Source organism: Medicago sativa, chromosome 1 (assembly GCF_051527215.1).
Source record: "Medicago sativa cultivar Bolivia chromosome 1, Bolivia_mono, whole genome shotgun sequence".
Classification (NCBI taxonomy): domain Eukaryota; kingdom Viridiplantae; phylum Streptophyta; class Magnoliopsida; order Fabales; family Fabaceae; genus Medicago; species Medicago sativa.
Genome location: NC_140749.1, coordinates 31,526,980 through 31,541,545, shown reverse-complemented (window position 1 = coordinate 31,541,545; position 14,566 = coordinate 31,526,980). Strand labels below are relative to the sequence as shown.

General features: G+C 32.2%; 1 pseudogene; it reads left to right on the top strand.

Annotated features, from left to right (window-relative positions):
• The first annotated feature begins 4,297 nt into the window (after positions 1-4,297).
• LOC146954292 (uncharacterized) lies at positions 4,298-5,931 on the top strand (annotated as a pseudogene).
• Positions 5,932-14,566: the final 8,635 nt, after the last annotated feature.

Genomic DNA, 14,566 nt, shown 5'->3' with positions numbered 1-14,566 from the left:
ACAAGTTTTGATTCGTAGGAAGTGGTCAATTGTTGTAGGTTTAAGGGATTGGGATTAGGTCAAAAATCATTAAAAGTGGAAGAATTAAGTGAACTTTGATGTAGTTTGATGTAGAAAGATGTTAATTAGTCATAGAAAACGTTTAGATGTTGATTTATAATGAATTTGGGGCCTGGGTAGTGAGAATTGGATGACTGAGATGTGTTGCAGAGTTGCGACAGAACCCCGTTCTGTCATCGCTCGCAACTGCGAGCGTTCCCACTCGCAACTGCGAGCAAAACCCTCACTCGCCACTGCGAGTAGTTTCCCTTGCCACTGCGAGTAACCCCTTAGCTCGCAACTACGAGTAATGTTGTGCGCAACTGCGAGTTCCCCTGATGAACTCGCCATTGCGAGTAGTTTAGCTCGCCACTGCGAGTTAGTGCAGCACAGACCTGCTGTTTCGCAAATTGTTGCAGTTTTGACTTGTTTCCTTGATGGAATAGGTTCTGATGTATAAATGAAAAATGTTGTTGACTTAATCGTTGTTCCAGTAGATGTTGTCTGATGTGATGAAATCCTTGTGAGTAATTATTAATGAATTTAACATGAAAAAAATGAAGTTGTTGCATTTAGAGTCGAGTTGATGCATAGTCAGCGATGGGGGCTTAATTCCCGACAGGTTCTTTGTGACCTTAGCGATGGGGGCTTAATGTCCGACTGGTCCAAATATGACCTTAGCGATGGGGGCTTAACGCCCTGGTGGTACCACATGCATGTTGAAGTTTTCTAAGTTGTTGTTGGAGTTGTTGTTGCATTGTAGAGTCATCATAACTTATAATAAATGATGAATGATGTGATGATGTTTCTGTCTTGCCGTTGTTGTTGCTGTCCTAACATTAATAAATGATATAAATGATGAGTTATAAGAATAAATATGTTGTTGTTGGTAACTATGAAGTTGTTGACTACTTAGCTTTGTTAAATGATGTTAAAAGGATGATATTAATGTTAGATATATGATGTTGGTTACCTTTCTATGAATTATTATTTGTTAATTAATGAATGTGAAATCTCACCCCTTCTGCTTGAAAATGTTGCCCTTCGTATGGGTAACTTGCAGGTAACCAGGACTAGCTGTGTTCGTGAGTAGACTCCTCACATCGTGTCTAGGATGCTCTGATACGTAACGGGATGGGGATTGTCTGATGCTTGTTTTTCCTTGTTACGTATTTTATTTTAATAATGTTGAAGTATTTTATGAAGACTAATTGAGATGTTATGTTGTGGCCTTTTAATGCCAAGGATTTTATGAGATGATGTAAATTAAATCCCGCTGCATTTGATTATTGAATTTTATAAGACATGTTGCTTAAATAAATAGTATTCCTATTACTATAATTGTTGGAAATGATGTATGTGATGCTCCGTTATGATGATAAACTCTGATAATTTTTATGAAATTTTTAAGTTGGGAAAACGGGGTGTTACATAAGGTGTTTGTCTTATCTGGTACTCAGACGGAGAATGAGGATCGTTGATCTGAGGTACAATTTCGAGGACGAAATTCTTTTAAGTTGGGGAGAGTTGTAACGCCCTCCTTTTATTTAATTATTTTTATTAAGTTAGAATCTATTTATGTGATTTATTTATTTATATGAGGTGTTAGTATTTTATTATGTGGCATTATTCTATTATTTATTAGAATATGAGAATTATTAGTGTAAGTAGAACTGGAGGTTAGAATAGAAAGAGGAATAAGTTGTTGGGCCTAAATAGATTGGGAAGAATATTTTAGCATTATAAATAGAGAAGCTTAGGTTAGAAAGAGTTTACAAAAAAAAACCGCTTTTTGGAGAAAGAGGAGAACTCAGAGAGAGAACCCTAGGAACGAAGAACGCTACTTTTGATTTCAGAAAAACAATCTAAGGTAAGGGTGAGACTATCTTTCACTAATATTAGGTCTGTGAATCATTAGATTGCATCTAACATGCTTAGGATGAGTTTGTGAGATTATGAGAAATTAGTAGTATAATTGATGTTTTAAGGTGAAAACCTTGATTGATTGTATAGAGTTTTGGTAGTTGCTGTGTGGTTTAGTGTGGTTCTGTGATTTCATATCATTCCTTTGATCCCAGGTTGCTGCAACTTCAATTAGTTTCGTTTTTGTTCTCGTATCGTGAGTAGTGAGAATGTAGAGTATTAATTATCGAAAGCTATCTATATAATTTAAAATAATATAACTTAGCAGAACGTATAGGATCTGGTGTTTTAGGTCTCTTCATGTTCATGACTAAAAGTTATACCCTTGCCATGATTTTTCTCGCTGCTATAGTATCGTAGACACATAGGTAGGTGAACAATTAGGATAATAAGGAAAATAATACTACTATATGGCAATTTTTGAGTAGCTTAATTAACTAGCTCAAACTTCCTATGCTTCTTAATATTTTTTTTTGGAACCAAACTCTTATTATTGTTTCTTTTCATTTTAATTATAGACTATAATCAACATATTGGTTTAATATCATGATTTTTGTATGTGCCTTAATAGTTTTGAGTGGCTCTGATCCTCTCTCAGTTCCACATGTTTGATGAGGAATTAACTCTATGCTAGCCTATAAATAATAAGTTTGGAAAGTTTAATGATAAAGTATAATTGGTGTAATATTGGATGATGTGTGTTAATGAATTATTTAACGATATGTTATATATAGATGTGTTATTTGAATATGTGTGATTTAAAGATGTGTTATTTTAAGATGTGTGCTTTTAATATGTGATATTTGACATTGTGTAATTGATGAGTTATTTATCGAAGAGTAATTGATGAATTATTTGATTAAGTGTAATTTGTGATTGATTTGATAATGAGAAACTTATGTGTTATTTAATGATGTGCAATATATGAATTATGCAATGATTGTAACATTGATGTGATAATTGAAGATGATTATATAGTGATGTTGTTATAAATATATTAAGTGAATACTTGTGATGTTTTAAGTTAATGTAATTCATTCATCGATGATAATATGTTGTGAACTGTTCATATGCTGTCTATGTTGCCGTTGGATCTTAGTGAAGTTGTATAAGTCGGTCTAAGTTGTAAAGATTTGAGAAGTTGTCCATAATAATGGAATTATAAGAGATGTTCATGAAGTTGTCTAAGTTGTACGAAAGTTATGTCGTTGCATTAGAGTTTTCTCGTTGCATAGTCAGAGATGGGGGCTTAATGCCCGACAGGTCCTTTATGAACTTAGAGATGGGGGCTTAATGCCCGACATGTCTTTTATGGCCTTAGAGATGGGGGCTTAATGCCCGACAGGTCCTTTATGACCTTAGAGATGGGGGCTTAATGTCCGACAGGTCCTTTATGACCTTAGAGATGGGGGCTTCATACCCTGGTGGTACCACATGCATATTATCAAGATGTTTAAGATGATTTAAGATGTTAAGATGTCAAGTTGTCGAGTTATCATGATGCTAAGGTATCAAGTTGTTAAGATGCTAAGATGATTGAGATGTTAAGAGTCGCATTGTCGAGTCAAGTGATGTTTGAATATGAAGTTGTTTATGAATTTGATTATGAAGTTAATTATGATAATGCTATGTTTATGATAATGTTATGTTTAGATAATCCTATGATGTTACATGATTATTGTTAAGATATGTGATGATATTTAAGTTGTCAGATGTAATTTATGATTTATGAGCTTAATATTATTGTTTGAGAAATCTCACCCCTTCTGCTTGAAAATGTTGCTCTTCGTATGGGTAACTTGCAGGTAATCAAGAATAGGCGTGGTCGTGAGTGGACTCCTCACTCTGTGTCTTTAGGTGCTCTGATACGTAACGGGATGGGACTTGACTTTCCTTCTATTCCTTACGTATAGTTTATGAACTTTTATGAATAAATGACGAAACAAGACTTTATGAGATTTCATGTTGAGGCCTGCGTGCCAAATATTTTTATTATGTTGAACTAATTTCCGCTGCGAAGTTTTGAATTATTTATGATAAATGATTTTGAAGAATAAATTGTTATTTATTTAGTTTTTGAATTTTTAAGAAGTGTAGCATTCCGTTTAAAGTTGAATTACTCTGATGTTTTTAATTATGAAATTTTTACGTTGGGAAAACGGGGTGTTACAATTGGTATCAGAGCAGGTCGGTCCATCCGGCCAAGTAGTTGAGTCGAGTTGTGACGTTTAACAGTTAGGATACCATCATTATGTTATTCTAATTGTTGTGTGTTGTGCAGAGAAGAAGAGGAGACCTGGAAACTACTAATTTCATCTGTTATAAGATAACTAGGATGGCTGGAAGAAATGATGCTGCTATTGCTGCTGCGTTGCAGGCTGTGGCTCAGGCTGTGGGCAACATCCTAATGCTGGTGCTGGTGCTAATGCTGAAGTGAGAATGTTGGAGACTCTCCTGAGGAATCATCCCCCTACTTTCAAAGGAAGGTATGACCCTGATGGAGCTCAGACATGGCTCAAGGAGATTGAGAGGGTCTTCCGTGTTATGCAATGTACGGAGGATCAGAAGGTGCGTTTTGGTACGCATATGCTGGCTGAGGAAGCTGATGATTGGTGGGTGAGTCTTCTACCGGAATTAGAGCAAGATGATGTTGTGGTTACTTGGGCTATTTTTAGGAGGGAATTCCTAAACAAGTACTTCCTGGAAGATGTTCCCGAGAAGAAGGAGATCGAGTTTTTAGAGCTAAAGCAGGGTGATATGTCTGTGACGGAGTATGCTGCCAAATTTGTGGAGTTAGCTGATTTCTATCCACACTACACTGTTGAGACCGCTGAGTTCTCTAAGTGCACAAGTTTGAGAATGGTTTGCGTCCCGAGATCAAGAAGGCCATTGGTTATCAGAAGATCCACAATTTTTCTAATTTGGTGAGTAGCTGCAGGATTTATGAAGATGATTCAAAGGCTCACTATAAGATCAAGAATGAGAGGAGGAGTAAGCAGCAACAAAATCGTGGAAAGCCTTATAGTTCTCCAGCTGATAAGGGCAAGGAAAAGGTGAATGATGAGAGAAGGCCTAAGAAGAATGAGACTCCTGCTGAGATCGTTTGTTACAAATGTGGAGAAAAAGGTCACAAGAGTAATGCTTGTGGTGAGAATGAGGTGAAGCGGTGTTTTCGTTGTGGCGTTAAGGGGCACACGATTTCAGAATGCAAACATGACGACATTATTTGTTTCAATTGCGGTGGAAAGGGACATATTATTGCTCAGTGTACTGAACCAAAGAAGACCTGGCTAGGGGTAAGGTGTTTGCCTTATCTGGTACTCAGACGGAGAATGAGGATCGTTGATCTGAGGTACAATTTCGAGGATGAAATTCTTTTAAGTTGGGGAGAGTTGTAACGCCCTCCTTTTATTTAATTATTTTTATTAAGTTAGAATCTATTTATGTGATTTATTTATTTATATGAGGTGTTAGTATTTTATTATGTGGCATTATTCTATTATTTATTAGAATATGAGAATTATTAGTGTAAGTAGAATTGGAGGTTAGAATAGAAAGAGGAATAAGTTGTTGGGCCTAAATAGATTGGGAAGAATATTTTAGCATTATAAATAGAGAAGCTTAGGTTAGAAAGAGTTTACAAAAAAAAAAACCGCTTTTTGGAGAAAGAGGAGAAAGAGAAGAACTCAGAGAGAGAACCCTAGGAACGAAGAACGCTGCTTTTGATTTCAGAAAAACAATCTAAGGTAAGGGTGAGACTATCTTTCACTAATATTAGGTCTGTGAATCATTAGATTGCATCTAACATGCTTAGGATGAGTTTGTGAGATTATGAGAAATTAGTAGTATAATTGATGTTTTAAGGTGAAAACCTTGATTGATTGTATAGAGTTTTGGTAGTTGCTGTGTGGTTTAGTGTGGTTCTGTGATTTCGTATCATTCCTTTGATCCCAGGTTGCTGCAACTTGAATTAGTTTCGTTTTTGTTCTCGTATCGTGAGTAGTGAGAATGTAGAGTATTAACTATCGAAAGCTATATCTACTATATATATATATATATATATATATATATATATATATATATATATATATATATATATATATATATATATATTAAAGGTAATGTCCATTGAATTTACCAATTTGCCCCTATGAGGGGCATTTTGGTAATTCAATTATTGGAGGGTGGGTTTTTTTTTTTAGGGTTGGCCTATGAATTTCCATTTTTGCCCCTAACCAATTTTTTTTAATTATTTTCTAATTTTTATATTTTTAATAACTTTTAATTATTTTCCAATTTTTATATTTTTAACTATTTTTCAATTTTTTCTCCCAAATTCAATTACTTCTACATTGCCGTTGTGGGAGATTAAGGTATCGTTTGACCCGACTTTTTTCAAACTTCTCTACATTTTTAAGGAGAAGTTAGGCCGAATACAATATCAATTAAGTACTTACTTAAAAAAGTACTTTTTTTGAACGCATAAAATTGAATGGAATGAGCTTTGACCAGAAGCTGTTGAATGTTACTTTAAAAAACTACTTCTCGACAATTTATTTCACAAGCACATCTTTTCAACTCACGCTGGGAACCTTTTCTTACAATATCAATTAAGTACTTATTAAAAAAGTACTTTTTTTGAACGCATAAAATTGAATGGAATGAGCTTTGACCAGAAGCTGTTGAATGTTACTTTAAAAAACTACTTCTCGACAATTTATTTCACAAGCACCTCTTTTCAACTCACGCTGGGAACCTTTTCTTTATTTTTTTAATATTATATTTCAATGTATTTTTTTTCTTCCATTTAACTTTATTTTTTTTAACCGTTCCATTAATTTTTTAAGGAGGTTCCATTTAATTTTATTACCTTTTTTTCAAAGGAATTTTATTATCTTTTTATCACTTATATATTTGATTTCAATATCGTTTAATCATCACAATCTCACAAAGATTTTTATTCACAAATATATACACACATTAACGTTTAGAGTAATATTTTATGTCCGTCTGTCTGTTTTTTTGTTACCCTAATGCATATAATTTTTTTAGTGTTGCTTGGTTGAGTGTTACCTCACCAATTTTTTTTAACTATTTTCCAATTTTTATATTTTTAAAAACTTTTAACTATTTTACAATTTTTTATTTTTAACTATTTAAAACTAAGTTGATGGTTCATGGTTTTTAAGGTTTATATTTTGACATATTACAATGATTCACAATTATCCGTCATTTTACCATCTATCCTTTCAATGTAATCTTCCGGACTGAATATTTCTAAGCATATGTGAAGAGACTGAATATTGCTTAGCTGATATTACTTTTTTGACGTCAAAGAGATTTTTTATTTTTTAACGGTCAAATTATTAATAACCAAGTTCCTACACATGATGCTAAAGAGTTTAATGTGTTTCTTTCGTTCATTTTGTGTCATGTAAGTATTGGTGTTAATCCCTTTTTGGTAACTCTATGACAGTAGCGCTCCATTTTATAATTTTAACTAATATGTAATTTATGATGTTTTCCTGCTTTTGATAAAGCTTTCATAAATATTTTGATAAAGATTTATAATTTTTGTGCAATATTCATTAATTTGTTCATTTTTCCTTCGGAACATTTTTTTTACAAATTTGCCACTAGGAGGGGCAAATTGGTAATTCAATTATTAAGAAAATTTTATCGCCCACCTAAAAATCCTCAATAATAACCTATTTTTATTTTAAATTTTTTTAATTAATCTTATTAAGTTCACCGTTTCCACTTCATTCATATCATAAAACATATAGATTACTCCCTCCGGTCACTATTATAAGCAAAAATCAACTTTTTAGGTTCATTCATTAAATGATGTATTTGGTCTATAATATGGACCAAATACATCATTTAATGAATGAACCTAGAAAATTGATTTTTGCTTATAATAGTGACCGGAGGGAGTATATAAGAATCATGAATTTTCTATGAATTATGTATGATTTATGAAATTTTAAGTGGATTATGTATGGATGTTTAAAAGTTGAAGTTTTTTGGTAATTAAAAAAAGTTTTTTGAACTCCATGGGTACTCATGGATACCTCAATACCCACGGGTACCCGTATAGTGGGTACCCACGAGGATACGTGGCTGGCACGGGTATCATATTTATCCAACGGGACGGGGACGGGTATCATATTATCCGTACCCATGGGTATCCATTGACATCATTAGCCTTTGTTGTAGATCATGTGAAAAGATTTATATATGTTGAAGCTAAAACACAATGATATAAATTAGGTAGAGAGGCTTTCAGTTATCTGTCTGATGCAAAAGTTTGTTCACCTGAAAGAACTAGATACTAAATTGCAGTTAATATCTGCCTTTGTTGTAGATCATGTGAAAGGATTTATATATGTTGAAGCTGAAAGTCAAAATGATATAAATCAGGTAGCTTTGGTAATAGGGTTTTCATTGGTTTATAAATAGATATCAATTATTACTGGAAAAATGTTTCTACCGCTGACTAAATATGTTTTCATTTGTTACACTTGATCAAGCCATTTTGAAGATTTAATTTTGTAATTTGTAATGCAAGAGTACTATAAATATTGTATTATGGTTTATAATTATCTGTCATTTCGCAATCTATCCTTACAATATAATATTTTGTCAAATACGTTACTGAACCCCCGTGCGAAGCACGAGTTTGTAGCTAGTATATAATTTAAAATAATATAACTTAGCAGAACATATAGGATCTGGTGTTTTAGGTCTCTTCATGTTCATGACTAAAAGTTATACCCTTGCCATGATTTTTCTCGCTGCTATAGTATCGTAGACACATAGGTAGGTGAACAATTAGGATAATAAGGAAAATAATACTACTATATGGCAATTTTTGAGTAGCTTAATTAACTAGCTCAAACTTCCTATGCTTCTTAATATTTTTTTTTGGAACCAAACTCTTATTATTGTTTCTTTTCATTTTAATTATAGACTATAATCAACATATTGGTTTAATATCATGATTTTTGTACGTGCCTTAATAGTTTTGAGTGGCTCTGATCCTCTCTCGGTTCCACATGTTTGATGAGGAATTAACTCCATGCTAGCCTATAAATAATAAGTTTGGAAAGTTTAATGATGAAGTATAATTGGTGTAATATTGGATGATGTGTGTTAATGAATTATTTAACGATATGTTATATATAGATGTGTTATTTGAATATGTGTGATTTAAAGATGTGTTATTTTAAGATGTGTGCTTTTAAGATGTGATATTTGACATTGTGTAATTGATGAGTTATTTATCGAAGAGTAATTGATAAATTATTTGATTAAGTGTAATTTGTGATTGATTTGATAATGAGAAACTGATGTGTTATTTAATGATGTGCAATATATGAATTATGCAATGATTGTAAAATTGATGTGATAATTGAAGATGATTATATAGTGATGTTGTTATAAATATATTAAGTGAATACTTGTGATGTTTTAAGTTAATGTAATTCATTCATCGATGATAATATGTTGTGAACTGTTCATATGCTGTCTATGTTGCCGTTGGATCTTAGTGAAGTTGTATAAGTCGATCTAAGTTGTAAAGATTTGAGAAGTTGTCCATAATAATGGAATTATAACAGATGTTCATGAAGTTGTCTAAGTTGTACGAAAGTTATGTCGTTGCATTAGAGTTGTGTCGCTGCATAGTCATAGATAGGGGCTTAATGCCCGACAGGTCCTTTATGACCTTAGAGATGGGGGCTTAATGCCCGACAGGTCCTTTATGACCTTAAAGATGGGGGCTTAATGCCCTGGTGGTACCACATGCATATTATCAAGATGTTTATGATGATTTAAGATGTCAAGTTGTCGAGTTATCATGATGTTAAGGTATCAAGTTGTCATGTTGTTGAGATGCTAAGATGATTGAGATGTTAAGAGTCGCATTGTCGAGTCAAGTGATGTTTGAATATGAAGTTGTTTATGAATTTGATTATGAAGTTAATTATGATAATGCTATGTTTAGATAATCCTATGATGTTACATGATTATTGTTAAGATATGTGATGATATTTAAGTTGTTAAATGTAATTTATGATTTATGAGCTTAATATTATTGTTTGAGAAATCTCACCCCTTCTGCTTGAAAATTTTGATCTTCGTATGGGTAACTTGCAGGTAATCAAGAATAGGCGTGGTCGTGAGTGGACTCCTCACTCTGTGTCTTTAGGTGCTCTGATACGTAACAGGGTGGGACTTGACTTTCCTTCTATTCCTTACGTATAGTTTATGAACTTTTATGAATAAATGACGAAACAAGACTTTATGAGATTTCATGTTGAGGCCTGCGTGCCAAATATTTTTATTATGTTGAACTAATTTCCGCTGCGAAGTTTTGAATTATTTATGATAAATGATTTTGAAGAATAAATTGTTATTTATTCAGTTTATGAATTTTTAAGAAGTGTAGCATTCCGTTTAAAGTTGAATTACTCTGATGTTTTTAATTATGAAATTTTTACGTTGGGAAAACGGGGTGTTACAACTTCACCCACCCAACCATACTTAGCAAAGATCTTCCATAAATCCCCTCTATTAACATCTTCATTGAAATTAGTAACAAAGAAGGATGTTGTTGTTTGGTCAAGGAAATGGAACGGTGTCTTGGCTGGAATGCCCTTGTCGGAGCTCTCTCCTCTCTCATAGTGTGAAACCCTAGTTGCCCCACTTGTCCCTTTTCCCCTCTCACTCTCTCTCTAGAGTCATTTGATAATAACAAAATTAAAACGACTTGTGACAATCTGTAATTGTATAAAAGTTTAAAAACTATAAATTTTCGTCCCACAAATTAAGGACATATTTGAGACATAAATTGTTAAGTTTCTTTTAGGATATTGAGTTTGGGGGAGAGATATGGTAATAAAACAAAATTGAATGAGGAAGAATTGGTTCTAAACTAATTCATACAGTTACTGTTATTATATATAGCATATTTAGTTCCTCATGAGGATATTCCTGTTCTTCCTCTCAATTATGTTAAGAAATTAATTCATATAGATTAAGCTCAACACCCTCAAGAATTAGGGCATCTGGTGTCATAAAGAATTCATTGAAAAGAGAAATTTTATTTAGTGTAATTGTAATACTCTATTATAACAGTCATGATACTACTACTTTGCTTATTATAATTTTGAAGTTGCATAAGATTGATGTCAATACATTGTTTCATAATGGCAACATTAATAATACAATATGGTGCAACTGCATAAAACTTTTGTGCCAATAGTACAAAGTAGATGGTTTGCAAAGTCTTGAAATCCACTTATGAGTTAGGCAATTTGTCTCGTGTATTACCACAAATTCTCATAGAATAATTGTCTCATTTGATTTTGAGATAACGTTATAGAGAGTTGTGGATTTAGCAAGCTCAATGGGCATGAATTTATATTCCTAATTTAACGTGTCAATTTTATTTTATTTAGGCAACTATGATATATGTCAGTTATGTGAGACCAAGAAAATCTCTAACAAAAGTTTAGTGATGAAAGATCTTGAGGACACCTCTTTTGTATTATGAATTTCGATAATTAGTGATTTTTCTCATAATATCCTTTAGATTTGACAAAAGAGTTATATCAATAAAGTTGAAAATAAGTTGACATATACGATAATAAATTATGGGTGATATCAATCACAGGGAGACTTTTCAGTATCAAATATTGCCTATTAGAAAGTTTATGAATTCAAAAAATGAAGTACTTTTCTACGCTTTGACTATAGGATTCTTATGTATGATCTTATTATATGCATTCAAATCTTGAATTGTTGAAAATGCAACCATAAAGATTATTAAAGAGAACATAAGATCTTATGCTCACGTCAGAGATCTAGCAATTTGGAGATCAATATATATGTTAGACTCTGACTTTTGGATGTCTATATAGAATACACATCCTAACCAAGGAAATGACAGTAAGTATTTATGTCACTTGGTTGCATATCTTTAAAGGTATTGAAAGACTACTTAAGTTATATAGTGACATAATTCAGTAGTATAATTAGTCAACAACAAATTTTATAAAGTTCATTGCCTTATAGATTATTGTTGTTGAATGGTAAAACATGTAGAGACAAACTTTATGCTAGCTAACCCACTAATAAAAAATTTGACACCTAACGTCTTTCATATGGTTGTTGTCATTAAGTATGTCTTGTATTAGTGAGAGTCTCATTTATTTTATGTTCTTTACTTTTGTTGTTGTATTGATATAGACTTATGTTGTGATTTTCATTAACTAGCGATCAAATTAAAGTAATAAGGCTATTATATTTCTATAGAGATAATTACTTAAATATTAATTAATTGGCACATACTCAATGAATAGATGTCTAAATGACCCATTAACGGAATAATGGAAAACCTAATGACCATCACACTACAAGAGGCTATAGTCCCTAAATCTCTCTTCTCACCATCCGAAGATCCGATCATATTCATGTTATACTTCCGCTATTGATTTATATTCATGTTCAATAATTATTGTAGACCTAAATTTTATATTTTTTATTTTTGGGTAATATTGTAGACCTAAATTTTCAACAGAATGATCAAGTACTTTTGCAAATTTCTTGGTTATTGGTGGTCAATTCAAAAGCTTAATACTAGAGTAAAGCGAATTTATTTCTAACAGTGCTGGTTTTAGTAAGCGAATTAAAAAGAAAGCAGTTATTACATCATTAGTAAATGAAACATTAGATATCAAATAATTTTCGTTATAGAAAGAGAGTGTTCGTCAAGATATTCTTGGTGAGGGAAGCCACCTGCTTTGGGGATGATAGGTTACCCTTATGTCAGGTTTTTCTTTCCATATATATAATTGTTCATCATGTTTTTTTTTCTTCTAAAAGAATATATGCAATTGTTCATCATGTTGAATACAATTTACAGAGATTACTAATCATTTGTTGTTAAACATTCTATTAACTGGTCCGACTTGCAACATGTTCAATTGAGATGAACATGTAGCTAAACATGTTTGACTTGTAAACCCACCATTATGGCCTAGTGTATTATTGTAATTTAGAGTATTCTGTCAAAAACTGTAGAGTATCAATTTTTTTTTTTCGGTTTTCCAAAGAAAAATGATCTCATAGTAAGAAAACATAGATTGAAAATATGCATATCAATGAACCAAACAATTGAATTCGATTAATGAGCTCCATAGAATTGTTTAGAAGAACGGGATTTGATTTTTAGATTAAATAAATACTTTACGTACATTTCCACCAAACTTTACGTAAGGGAAAAATAGATAAATTTAAGGAAATGTTAATATGTGGCTTTGAAAATTAGTATTAGTATACTAAAAATAAAAATTACTATGTATTGAAAATTGGCACAATTTATTTATCCAGATTTTGAAAATTATTTTTTCTTAACAAATACTTGGGTTGTGTTTGTTTCAAGTTTACCAAATTCATTCTTAGGAATAACATGCCTTGAAACATAAAGAATAAAATTTTATTCCAAGGTATTTAGAAAAAAGATGTTTGCTTAACATTATAATATTTTCGGAAACCATAAAAATAGGGATTATAATAGGTAATTACACATGAATTTATTTTCATCTTCATAGGAACTTTATTCCCACCATTTTCATTGGGAAAATTTTTCTGTTCCCAGAAACGTTTTATATCTAGGAATAAAATTTAGTAAACTTGTAACAAACATAAGCATATATATCGTTTTATTCCCAGGAATCTATAAATATAATTTGAAACAAACGCATCATTGTTATTCTTGGAATCCTTAATCTATGCCATAAGGGAGTATATTTTTTATAATTAAAATGAAAAATTGTCTAAAAATCCTAGCTCAACTGACAAATGCCGAAATTGCAAGGTCGGACGTCGTGACCCGGGTTCGAACCCGAGACCTCACAGTTGTGTGTGTTTATTTTCAGTGGATTACCACTTCATCCAGCACCAAAAAAAAAAATTGAAAAATTAATTGACAATTAAGACACTTAAAATTTTGGTAGTGGAGTATTAAATACAAAAAAAGGAAATTAAAATCCTTTTCAGCTCCCACTATACCGTTTCGTTTGACGTCACAAAACAAATTAATCTCATCTTCTTCTATTTAGCATTGCACAAAATAAAATAGAATTCCCTTCACCTTCGAGAAGTCTATGGCTCCAAACAGTGACATGGTTAGTAACACTAACTATATTTCTGATGACATTTCCTTCTCTATTCTTTCCAAATTACCCCTCAAATCTCTCAAAAGATTTATGTGTGCTTGCAAACCATGGTCTCTTTTATTTCAAAACCCTTATTTCTTACAAATGTTCCGCACCAATTTCATATCTACACATCGGTCATTATACAATGACACATATCTCTTCCTAAATATAAAGGAGATATTTCCACATCCACATGATGGTTCTGATTTGTATTTGCTCTCTGGCGACAAATTTGAGAATAGGGTCTATTTGAAATGGCCAGTTTCATTTCAATAGGATGAGATTTATACTGATATGTTCACTACTAGAAAAATCGATTTTAGAGAGGGTAGCAATCCGTCACTAAACTACCATTATTCCCTCACTAATGAATTTAG